At 40.7% G+C, this 13185-nt stretch overlaps 1 protein-coding gene across 5 annotated transcripts in view; it reads left to right on the top strand.

The window, feature by feature from the left end:
- The first annotated feature begins 2443 nt into the window (after positions 1-2443).
- Positions 2444-13185, top strand: part of MAPKAP1 (MAPK associated protein 1) — a 236231-nt gene continuing 225489 nt past the window's right edge. The window contains exons 1-2 of one of the 5 annotated variants that reach the window (XM_032418384.1): positions 2445-2678; positions 6772-7109. The gene's annotated coding sequence lies outside the window, so the exon portion shown is untranslated. The other 4 variants (XM_032418387.1, XM_032418383.1, XM_032418388.1 and 1 more) reach the window with 4 other exon arrangements.

The following is a 13185-nucleotide window of genomic DNA, read 5'->3' as shown; positions in this document are numbered from 1 at the left end:
GGGAGAGTGGCAGAGGGGATTTTCCCAAGCCGACTCCACACTGAGCATGGAGCCCCACAAGGGGCTCAATCTCACAACCCTGAGATCACAACCCAAGCTGAAATCAAGAATCCGGCGCTTAACTGACTGAGCCCCCAGGTGCCCCTGTCTCATTTTCAATAACTTTTTCCTCCATTCTACTTCAGCAAGGACCTCACTCTCACATGGCTCTTCATCTGAGGTTATTAAGACATCCATCTCTGAGGATAACCTCCATCTTCCTGCCTTACTTCACTAGTGACCTTCATCTCATATGTTCTGGGACCTACAGGCCAGTGACATGAGCCTTTCTGGAATTCTCTTATATATGTAGCCACCATCCATTCTGTGGCCCTTTAAAAAGCACTCTAAAAAGCTAAGGTCATAAGCTCATTGACCCCATCACACCTGTCTGACAAAACTGCTTCTTCAGGGGCACCTGGGTGGCTCAGTCATTAAGCGTCTGCCTTCGGCTCAGGTCAAGATCCCAGGGTCCTGGGATAGAGCCCTGAATCGGGCTCCCTGCTCAGTGGGAAGCCTGCTTCTCCCTCTCTCTCCCCCTGCTTGTGTTCCCTCTCTCGCCGTCTCTCTCTCTGTCGAATAAATAAACAAAATATTAAAAAAACAAACAAACTGCTTCTTCGAATCAAACCAATTGCTTACTCTTTGTGTGCCCGTATCTTGACTGTTGAAACTAACAGTTTTAGAAAAATCACACAAACCATTATATTAGTATCACCATAAATTCAGAGTCTCCATTCTCAGTGGAGTCCCCAACATTGTCCTTGAAATCTTATCGTATTTCCCTGCACTCCAACTTGCCCACTATTTCAAATTCAGTCAAACTTGACTGTAAGTTTCATGAGGGCAGAGTCCCTGTCTGGTTTTTTCACCACTGAATCTCCAGTGCCTAGGATAAACTTAATACATATGCACTCAATCAGTATCTGTTCACAGTAGTGGTAAGCACATTATGTAAATGTTAGTAAATGTTAGCTATGTGCCAGGCTCTATTCTATGTGAGTTATATGTATTAACTCATTTAATCCTCATGACAACCCAATGAGGTTAGTTAGGACTTTTGTCATTCCCATTTTACAGATAAGGAAATTCATAGCGGCTGCTTGTAAAATGAAGTCACTAAACTAGTGAAAGGTACAGTTCCATAGAACCTGTACAAACTTAGAGGGCCCAGTTGATTTCAGTTTTAGATAGGTTGAGTTTTATGTGTCTGAGAGACAAACAGCTGCTGTGCTTCAGACTGGAGCTCAAGAGGAAAGTGAAAATGAAGATTAATATTTAGGAGGGGACAGCTAACCCGGTGACCTTGGAAAACGGATTTTCAAACCTTGTTCACACACTTTGCTTTAGCAGAGCGCCTCCAACAAGTCCCCACTGGAACTGTGGTGTTGTGTGTGCAAGAGAGCATTTGGGTATCAAGGTTCTTTTTTTACCCTGTATGAGCTAAGAGATCAATCCCATATTTGAAAACATGGGGGATGATACCTCTTGTATTTGTTGGTGACTTTAATATTGTGTAATGATGTCCCAGGCTGAAATTCAGCCTTTTTTTTTTTCCTTTTGCTAAGGTGAATTTTTGAGAGGCTTTCTGGGCCATCTCTCAGATAGGAGAGAGATCCTATCACTGCACTACTTGAGTCCTTCTTTCCCCTTCACGGTGTCTTCCCCTGGTTCTGTCCGGAGAGAGACCACCAACGGTAAGTTCCTGTTCTGCCCCAGTCCTCTTATCTCACGGAAACCTCCCTTCAGTTCTTTAAAAAAAAAATTTTTTTTCATTTATTTTTTTTGGAAGTATAGTTCACACACAATTCCCTGCAGTCTTGAGAAAGATAGTTATTTCCATTTTAAGATAACAAGGGTAATAACTAACATTTACTAGGTATTTATGAGTCAGGCACTGTCCTAAGTGCTTTACAAGCATCATCCCATTCCATTCTCACAGGAATACTCTAAAATTGGAACTACTGTATGGATGAGAAAACCGAGAGTCAAGAGAGGAGAAGGATTATTTCTGAGGCTACACAACAAGTTACGGTTGGCATTTGAACCCAAGTCTTTGTGACCCAGACGCAAAGCTATCTTGTCATTCATTTCTGGATGAATTGAGGGCTTTTTTTCCATGGAGAAAGGAGAAGGAGATTTGAAGGAGAACCCTAATGTTGATTTCTATCCGACGCAAACCCACGGGTTGGTGCGTCCCGCCAGATTCCCAGCTAACAATCTGTGATTCAGGCCTTACCCGGACCGCAGAAGTCCAGCGCATGCGTACGGCCTCCTCTTCGGCCCCGCCTCCCGGGAGAGCTTCGCTCTTTGCTCTCTGCTCTGGGGCTTGCGCACTACGTCCCCAGCCAGCGGCTTCTTCCCGGTCGGGGACTTCCGGTGCGCAGGGTGCGGTTCCGGGTCGTGGCGCGGCTCGGGGCAACGGGGCTGCTGCTCGGCCGGCCGGCGGCGGCGAGCGGTGGGGGCATGAGGGCGAGCCGGGAAAGCGGCAGTTGAGCCGGCGGGGAGGAGCGCCAGTCCCCGAGGATTCCGAGAGTGCGGAGCTCGGGGCAGGGGCCGGGAGGCGCGGGGAAGCTGGGCCCTTCCCTCAGGAACGTGTCCCGGGGCCGAGCCGGCCCGTAGTGTGGCAGCAGCTTCAGGTAAAGGTTGCCCCAGCCGCTAGCTCCCTCGCTCACTCTCCCGTCAGCCCACCCGAGGAGCCTGGCGGCCCTCCACACTCCTCCGCTCGGAGTGTTGCCCGGGGTGGGGGGCGCGGGTAGCCTGCCTGGCCCCTGATCAGGTCTCCATTGAGCATCCGTTTCCTCGTCCTTTACAGAACTGGAGGCTGCTGTAAGCCTGACAGCTGGGTGTGTGATTGGGGGAGGAGAAGCCAGTGGCCTGGGTAGTGTTGGGTGGGGGGAGGGCTGGCTCCGGTAGTTTCTGGCCCTACCACTTGGCAACATCTAGGTGTTCTAATCTTCATAACATGAAAATTGTTTTTAAAGCATTGTCTGTGTGGTTCCTGTTTCCTTAGCTCCCCTTCTCCCCAATTGTCCCAAAGGAGTAAGCAGCCTTGCAGAACTTTTTGTTTTCCTACCTGGAGTGCTGCTGGAACTTGGATTCAGCTTTTTATGAGAATGGCAAGGAGTCTTCTAAATCTAGTTAAGGCTAAAAAAAAAAAATGTGTAGTTTAAACAAGATTATTACTTTAACTGAAGACCCAAAAGTTGACTCAGAAATTGGTTAAAATTTTATTTGGAATGAATGCAAGTAATTTTTGAAGCCTGTCACAGTACATGGCACTGTGCAGAGCATCATGTTATAAACCAAAACCAGCAAAGTTAAAAACTTCCCCAAGTGTAAACAAATGGACACAGGTCTTAACACACATCAGTTAAAACAAAGTCAACATTCTCGTTCTATTTTTCAAGCAAAAGGGGAGGATTATTAATTTAAAAACCTAATAGAACAGGAAGAGTTGGCACCATGTTTTATTCCTCATTTTGTGAGCCCACACAAGGTGCTTAGTAAATGCTGAAAGAGTTCTTGATGAAGCATTGATTATTGTTTTCATCCTTTTCAGTTTACACACTTGCAAGTTTGCCGGAGCTTGTGAGGCATGCTAGTGGCCCCTTTGTTATTTAGCTTTGTGCTCCTATCTGCTTTCAGTTCCTGTGATGCCAGACTACTCACATTATATACCTCTTGATCTGGCTCCAGCTTATGCTTGAAAAAGTCCCCTTCCTTAATTCCCTACCCCAGTCCTTTACTCTAGATAAGTAGGACCTGAAATCACCTTTGTTTTCTCTTTGTCCATTGTTTTTTGGTAGGACATTCTCCCTGCCTAGGTTTCTCCTTTTCTGTTTCCACTTTTGAGATGTTACCTGGGGCCCAGCAGAAATTGGTCTCCGTCAACCAAATCGGGACAACCCCAGTTGGAAAAGATTCCTTGTCTGGAATCCTATAAATACTCATTATAATAATTTCAAACATTTACTGAGAATATACCAGGTACCATGCTAGACAATGTATGGGTAAATAAGACTCAGTCCTTGCCTGCAGGGTGCTCCATTTAGTGAGAGAGAGAAGGAAATCCAAGACAGTGATAAGTACACTGTGTGAAGGTTCTTTCTGTGATACAGTGATAGCACAGAAGGAGGGGTGGGTCATTAACTTTTGAGGAGTGTACTATGGTCAGGTAATGCTTCATAATGTGGGGTTTACTAAGTATTATTTACTATGTGCTGAAACTATAGGTTTCTCTTATTTAATCATTTTAACCTCAGTTTACAGATAGGAAGATTCAGGATAAATTACACATATGGTACGAGACAGAGGCGGGATTCAAACCCGGGTCTGTCTGATGCCTACATCTGTTCTTTTTTTCATTATGTGCTCTGCCTTCTTTCACAAACCACAACACTATATACAAGTGCATATTGAAGAAACTATAAAAGAAAGAATATGAATGTCAAAATAAATGGTACAGATAGCCCTTTAAATGTAGAGAAGGCTATGATCTTCCAAGGTCAGAAGGTGGTAGGCGGGTCAGTTCAACTTTGAATGTGAACATGGAAGACCTGTAGAGAGTAACATGGACTCTGGATTCAGTTCCTTGTCCCTCCTCTTACTCCTTGACCTTTGGCAAGTTTCTTAATTCCAATCATTACTTTCCTCAAGTATGGGTTGGGCTAGGGGGATAATACTGATCTCATGGAGTGTTGTGAATATTTAATGAGCTAATGTGGATAAAGGGCCTGATACATGGTTAATGTCCCCTGAAATGATAGTTGTAAGATGCAAAGATGCAATGTCTATGATGGTTTTAGAGTGGTGAGTAGACCAGACTGAATAAAGCCAGCCATTGCTTCTTTTAGTGGGGATACTGCGAAGTAAATTGGAGGGTCTGTAGGAGTCAGAGTCAATGAGGGCTTCAGTGTCAGTCAAGAGAGGTAAAGTCCAGTTTCTGCTCATAATTTTCTAGTTAATAAATGCTTTGACGCTCTCTGATTCATTCAGCAATGCCAGGGAAAATGTTAAGAACCTGGGATGCAAAAAGGAATAAAACCAGTGCCCACCCTGAGGTGGTTGACCTTCCAGTGGGGGAGATGTAAGTATGTGCAGATAAACCGTAGTAACGTACTGTAGGTACTGCGAAAGCAGTCCCCACAGAGTACCGTAGGACACAAAGGAGGGCACCCTGATAATGGAGCTAATGAGCACTTACTGTGTGGCAGCATTGTGTTAAATGCACTGTCTCATTCCTGTACAGAAAGGTGTTGTTAGCATCCTGTTTCTACAGATGAGGAAACTAGAGTGCAGAGAAGTTAAATAAGTTCCTTGAGTTTATGCAGCTGTTGGAGCTGTGAGTAGAAGAGATTGTCTGCTAGACTTTGGGACCCTCTGACGAGACTTCAGAGGGATGCTAGCCCTTGAGCCATAGCTTCAGAGTAGCTTCGGTGTGCTAGACACTATGCTAGACAGCAGGGATAATGAGTGAGTGTGGCCACTGCTGAAGCTCATGGCCTCATCTGTCATGGTAAAAATAATATATATATTTTGGTGGAGTGGGGGAGTGCTTTTGTTTGTTGACTCATAACTGAAGACTTTAGAAATTGGCAGTTCAGTGGATTTGTATATATTTCAGGGGAAGAGGATTTGCTGGAAATCTGTTATTCTGATGTATAGGCCTTATTGTTAAAGCAATAGATGCCAAATTATATGACTAGGAATTCTGTCACATTGTATTTTTTCCCCAGAGGAGGTGCCCTGACCTTGTGTTTTCTGTGAGTTTGAGGTTTTAGAGAAGTTTTGACTCAAAAGTTAGCACATTTCAGCTTGTGCTAAATTTAAAACAATTGAGCACATATATTTTAGTCATTGTTAAATGTTTTTGTATATCTTGCTTCCTTCAGTCTTTGTGGTTCTGTGAGATAGGTGGTATTACCTCCATTGAACACATGAGCAACCTGAGACTTGGTGGTTAAATATATTGCCCAACTCACATAGCTAGTGAGTGATAACACCAGAAAAAATAGGCCAAAAAAGAGTAAACAAATATTGATTAGTTCTCTTTTGAATATGTACATCAGGGTTCCCTAGCTCAAGTGCCCGTGATGAGGAGGAGTAGGCCAGACCTTGGTGGATTGGATGGCATATGACTAGTCTGAAGGTAGCAGTTGCTGCTCAGCTCCACTTGCTTATTGCTGGGTGACGAAGGGGTCTGGTGTCCCTGGATCTTCTGAGGGAGGATATTCTTTTTGTTTTTTATTAAAAAATTATTTTAATCCCGATGAGGGATAATATTCTTTTTTGGGGGGGGGAATAATATTCTTGAGGGAGCATTCAAGAGATGCTGAAAATCTGGATTTTAATTACTTAATTTTAAAATTTGCCATTTAAAAAATTATTGTATAGACCAAAACACGTCTGTGGGCTGTGTACAGTCCAGGCTGCCTGATTATGAACTCTGATCTACCTGATGGCTGAAATTTTGGTACCCACTGTTCAGAGCAGGAGGTACCATACGTGTAATGGTTATTGATAAGAAGTCTACTGGTAAATTGCCAGAGTAGGGGTGTATTGTAATTAACTCATACTGATTATATTTGGGGAAGTGGCAGGGTGAATACTTTTATTATATAATCAGGCTAATTTTCAGGGAGGATGGGGTTTAGATGAGATGACCTTGTAATACTTTGGTGTTCTTAGCACATTAAATGCTACATTCTTGTCTTTTGGTCCTCTTTACAGTGCATGAAGTGAACAAGGAGGATAATCATAACCTCTTGAGATGAAGAAACTGGTGCCCAGTGAATGACAGTTTAGTAGAAAGTGCACCAGGTTGAGAGGGACTTGAATTCTGAATATAGTAAGCCTTTTGGTTTTGGTCAAGTCATTTACAAATCCTTGTATCTTTTTCCCATCGGGATGATAATGAGGAGCTCGACTCAAGTCCTGCTAAGGTCTTTCCAGGATGCCAAGCTTCCTGATTCTAATTGACACTCTTAAAGTCACACAAGTGATTACTGGCAGACCCCAGTGGAGAATGGTTCAAATCTAAAATGCTGCTCCTTCTCTCATGATGGCAGGTAGGGAGCCACTGCTCAGCTTTTCCCTCTGTTCTTTGTTCATCACTAATTCTGGGAAAGGACCTTGATAGGCCAGGTGCTTCCCAAATGCATACAGTGGTTTGTTGACGTTATATACACAAGATTGAAAGGGGCCATAGAGACACCCAGCATAGTGAGAGAAATATGGTCAGGGAGTTCCCAGCCCAAGGGTTTAATTTATTTTTATTTTATTTTATTTTATTTTACTTTTTAAAGATTTTTTGACAGAGAGAGAGACAGCGAGAGAGGGAACACAAGCAGGGGGAGTGGGAGAGGGAGAAGCAGGCCTCCCGCGGAGTGGGGAGCCTAATGCGGGCCGATCCCAGGACCCTGGGATCATGACCTGAGCCGATGAAGGTAGATGCTTAACCACTGAGTCACCCGGGTGCCCCTATTTTTATTTTAATACCCAGCTTCCACAAGGTGGGAACTGAAGAAATATTCTTCTAGATACTTGTTTTCATTCATACTCTATTGTATAAGGAAATAGCGTAGAATATAAAAATGAAGAAAATAAATCCTGACCAGTCACTCAAAATTTATTATCTCTAGTTGGCAGCAGTCTAGATATACAGAGGAAATAGATTTAATATAGGAAACAAAATTTGGACCCAAAGAAGAAAGCAGTTTTAAGTAATTGAAAGTGTGAAAAATAGGAGAAACCACTTAAACAACAAAACTTAAATTCTGGAAACAGCAAGAAGGTACTAGAGTAACTATTGGAATTAGATTATAGTAATTGCTTGTGAAATAAATTATTATGTCACATTTACCCCTAAATATATGCAGTGTTAGATTCATATCTTATACTTGAGTATATTTTTATATTTTTATTATATGCTTTTATTGATGCAGACAAAATGGACTGAATGTGTAAAACCTCAAAAAAAAAACCATTTTTTAGTTCCCTGTGGACTTATCTTAAGGTACTGTATTATAAATAAGTACTCTTTCAGTAGAGAAAATGGTAGAAAATTGTTGGAAGGAATAGTTTTCTTTGTAAAGCAATTAAAAAAAAATAAAACAGTAAATTTTTAATCTGAACTTTCGTTGCTGATGTAAAGGAGACTAACAAAGAAGACCCAAGATTGAATCTTGAAGCAACGTGAGGTGGGGCTTTAGAGTCCCAGCCACCTGGATTGGAATGCTGGCTCTGTCAGTTATTAACTGTGTGAGCTGGACAGTCTGCAAACTGAGGCCAGCACTGTCAGTCTTACCTGGTGCTTGGGAGGATGAAATGAAACCACTTATGTGAGTACCTGGTACTATTATGCTTCTGGAGAGATGCAGGTACCAGCGTGCAGGGGTATAACACATTCAGATACGGTATAATGTGATGAGAAATGACTCTGTGGAGTGGTAGTGAAGAAGTGAGACTCATTTTCATGTCTGGATAATAGGATGAGTCTCGTTTGTTTCTAGTTGTGCTTTGTGATGTAGCGCACCTACCAAGCGTGCACTGTTGAGGAGGTGTCTCGGTATGCTTTTTTTAGGTGTAGGGTTGAATGAAGTCATCTGTTTAGGTTAAATGAATTGATCTGTTAAATACCAATAAAGACTTCCAATTGCTTATATTACCTTTTTTTGGTGTGCCCATGACTGCCCTTTGAAGTTGTTAAAACAAGAGATATTATGCTCTCCTTATCTCCATCTTAACAAATGCTGAAACTGAAGCTTAAGTAAAGTGATTGAAGGCAGAGAGCTAATAATGACAAAGCTTGGATTCAAACCTTTGGTTTTGTTGTTGTTTTTTACTCTGAACACAGTGCTTTTGCCACTCTTCCGTGCTGTTTTAGATTTGGTTGCTGGCCCTTGTTTCAGGATGGTCATCAACTATGGCCCTTCTTACTCCTTTAAACTTAATGCCTGCAGAAAGTTGTTATTGATTATATTGTGTAAGCGTTTGGTTACAGGTATAATCTTATTATATGAAGTTTAAAATTTTAATAAAACTCTAATCATAATACTTATTGCTAGCGGAGATTGGTTACAAATATATTGCTAGTGGGAATATGAATTGGTGAAAGTTTTCTGGAGAGCACCTTGGCATTGTTTATCCAAGCCTTAAAAAATAAGTCATGCAAGCCTTTTGAGCTTGTAATTCCATTTTTAGAATTTTTTTTCAAGTTTTTATTTAAATTCCGGTTAGTTAGCATACAGTGTAATGTTAGTTTCAGGTGTAGAATTTAGTGATTCATCACTTACATATGACACCCAGGGCTCACCAAGTACCCTCCTTAATCCCCTTTACCCATTTAGCCCTTCCCCCTGCCCACCTCCCTTACAGCAACCCTCTGTTCTCTGTACTTAAGAGTCTGTTTTATGGTTCGCCTCTCTCTTTTTCCTGCCTATGTTTATATGTTTTGTAGAAATTTTTGGTAAAGAAATAATCAGATATGTGGAAAAATAATTACGTTGCAAGATGTTCACTGCAGCAGTACTTACATCAGCAAAAATTAGAAACAACTTTAGTAGTTAACAAAGAGAAATTATGGAAAGGCCATTGAATGGAAGTATTGTGCAGTCATCTTAGATTTTTAGAAGAATTTTAGTGACATTAATATGTTCATCATGTAATATACAGTGAAAAAAGGATATAAAACTATATAAAGTACAATCTTAATTATATCAAACATATATGCAAAGGAAAAGAAGAAATAGATGGTGAGATTATGTATTTATACTTTTCTTTGTTTTCCAAAGTATTCTCTGATAAATATAAATTATTTTTTAATAAAATCATTTTAGTTTAAGCTTAGTATTAAGAAATATGAGTAGAGCTGGTGAAAATCATTTCAATCAAAAACTTTTCACTAATGCAGATGATCTGAAGTAATAAATGGGTTGTTATTTTCAAGTTTTTTTTTTTTTTTTTAAAGATTTTATTTATCTATTTGAAAGAGAGAGAGTGAGTGAGAGAGAGAGTATGAGCCAGGGAAGAGGCAGAGGGAGAGGGACAAGCAGACTCCCGACTAAGCAGGGAGCCCGACATGGGGCTCGATCCCAGGACCCTGGGATCATGACTGAGCCAAAGGCAGCCACTCAACCAACTGAGCCACCCAGGTGTCCCTCAAAGTTTTAACCTCAATTGGTTTACATTTAGCATATGGTTTCGGGACACCTGGGTGGCTCAGTCGGTTAAGCATCTGCCTTTGGCTCAGGTCATGATCCCAGGGTCCTGGGATCAAGGCCCACATCACGGCTTCCTGCTCAGCAGGGAGTCTGCTTCTCTCTCTGCCACTCCCCCCTACTCATTCTCTCTCTCTCTCAAATAAATAAATAAAATCTTAAAAAAAAAGAATATGGTTTCATGTGTGTTGACATAAATGATGTTGAGGTTCCCAGGCTAGCCTTTCTCTCCTCCCCCAAAATCCTATTTAAGACAATATCATGGAAGAAGAGTTGTATTTATGTTGGTGGTACCGGTGTCCTCTTCAGTGGCCGATGGGACTGTTGGTAGCCTTGTGACAGCTATCTTTCAGAGTACACTCCTATCTCTGTGAGGTTGGACATTGTTATATGGAGCTTTTATGTGAGTTGAATGCTTATTACTGGGAAGTGCTTTTTTGGTATGGGAAATGATAAGTGTGACTTTCTCACTTTTTCTAAGAAAAAGGTCAAAGTTTGGGTTTTAATTTTTATGGCAACAGTATTAACAGTGCTTTTCTTATTGTCATGTATTTCATAATTGAAATTGCAGTAGTTTCAGCATGTACATACCAGCAAGATGGCCAGTTAGGGTTGTTGTTGTAAATGGTAATTCTCTTATATACAATATAAAAAACATGCAAAAATTTTAACGATGTATTTGAGCATATTTAAATTGGGAAAATACCAGGCAAGATGTTTCTTTTTGTAAACTGCTTCTGTCCAAAGCATTCTGTATATTATCAGAATGAAAAATGACAGCACTTTGTCATCTGTTCAAATTGATATTGCACTCTATGCAATGACAGCTGAAAAAGCCCACAGGTGCCATATAAAGAGGTGACCATGTTGTCATATTTCATTTCGGCATCCCTCTGCAAAGCCATAATTACCTAATTAGGTTGTTAATTAGGAGATTAGCATTTCACTATATTGATAGAATGCTCTTTACCGGTGTGGGGCTAGATACAGATTTGTCTGCCCTAATTTATAATCTCTGCCTTTTTTGTACTTATTTATTTGCTTAAGTTCCTGATGTGGGGCAATTCGGTTTACCTGAGAAACAGTTTGTTTATAAGGTAATGATGCTTTGATCACTGGATTAAAAGTTGCTGAGTTAAAATGTGAACAGAATTAAAAGGGTGGTCCATTCCCAAAACGATAATAAAAATTCTGAGTTGGTAAAATCTGTATGCTCATTAGCATAGGCAACAAATACATAATAAGAAATAAAATTGTTGGTATAAAAAAAATCCAAAATACAAAACTAAGTCTGAAATGTGATAGAGATTTATTTACCCTAAACTAGGCGAAGGCAATTATTTAGTTATCTTGAACAACAAATGTCTATCATTTACACTGGAGACTTACAAAATATGTTAAGTATTTTGAACATGTTTCAGAAACTGAAGCTTGGTTAATGACTTTGGAACAAATATATTCAGTCTTCAGTTTAGACTTCCTTAGATAGTCATCATGCATCAGGGTTTATTTCATTTGTTTCTTCTGTCCATTAGTCTGTGCTTGGAATGTTCTCTTCTCACGGCCTTTGCAGTCCTGAGTGCTTCTGGAATTTGAAGTATTTCACAGTAACCTTCACTTAGTGAACTATGTGGAGTAAGCGGCATATCTATCAAGTGTGTCTAACCTTTTTTTGTGGGAGCAGGGTAGGGGCCAGCAAAATAATGATTTTCATGTATTTTCACTCCAGTGCATGTTTTGACTATACTGCTTGTAATTTGCGTTATATATACCTTTTCTGATCTTTCCAGTTACGGAGATTCAGAGAGTTTTAGGAGCACAGTGTTAGGAGCGCCATTCCCACTGTGGTAGTAGTTTAGCTCCTTTTGATATAATCACAATGAGAGCCGTTGTTGTAGAAAGTGCATGTGTACTTAAGTCCTTTTTCCGTGCAGTTGTTAGGAAGAATTGCGTTTGTTTATATCTGTAATATTCTTTACAATGAAAAAATATTTGAAAATATTTGTATATGAAGAAAATAACATGTGAAGTCTTTTAGTCAAGTTAAGATTTTGCTTAATTGTAATCATTCGTGTATTGGTCAGTATCTGCTGACTATACGTGAGGCACTAGGCATATGTCTGGGAATTGAGCAATGAAGATTCCGTACACCGACACTGCTATCATGGGACTTGCAGTCTGGTACAGACTGGTTTGAGAAATGTTTAGTAATGGGAGTGAAGGTGAGTATGGAGGAGTACCTGCTCTGGACTTGATAAGGTCAGACCTTCTTGGGGCAGGTGAAGTCTGAATTGGGATCTGAAGGGTGAAGGAGCAAACTGAGCCGGTGGAAGGACTGAGAAAACTGTTCTAGACAGAGGAGTACACGTTCAGAAGCTTGAAAATAACTGAAATGTGAGTTTGGCTGGAGTTAAAAGAAGTAGAGGGGTAAGTAGAAGATGGAGCTGCAGATGTAGGCAAGGTTCAGTTTTATTAAAGAGTTTGGGAAGGCACCATAGGATTTTAAGACAAGTTAGGAAACAAGTTAGGTGAGAGATGGTGGCTTGGATAGGTTATGGAGATAAAGAAAAGTGAATGAAATCTAAAGCAAGAAGAGGATGCATAGTATTAACTAAATGGCTGTAGGTTTCACAGAAAGAAAGGAGTCAAGGATTCTAATTTGGACATTGTAATTGTTTTATAATTTTGAGTGTGAGAATGTACTTTAGTACATCAGAAAGAAGTCATGAGACTTCTTTTCCAATATGACCAAAACATGTGCAGTACGACCAACTAGTTTTCTTTCAGGTGAGTTGGGAAGAGTATTCATATTTGAGTCACTTTTGATTCCTGCATTGTGACAGCAGCCTTGTGGGGTATGCAATAATGTCTTACTGAAGTCCAGAGAAACAGATTTTTCCCGGTTTTCTGTTGCTGGGTTACTGGG

Source organism: Phoca vitulina, unplaced genomic scaffold, assembly GCF_004348235.1.
Source record: "Phoca vitulina isolate PV1807 unplaced genomic scaffold, GSC_HSeal_1.0 scaffold21, whole genome shotgun sequence".
Classification (NCBI taxonomy): Eukaryota; Metazoa; Chordata; class Mammalia; order Carnivora; family Phocidae; genus Phoca; species Phoca vitulina.
The sequence above is the reverse complement of the archived record's forward strand: the minus strand, read 5'-3'. Positions and strand labels throughout refer to the sequence as shown.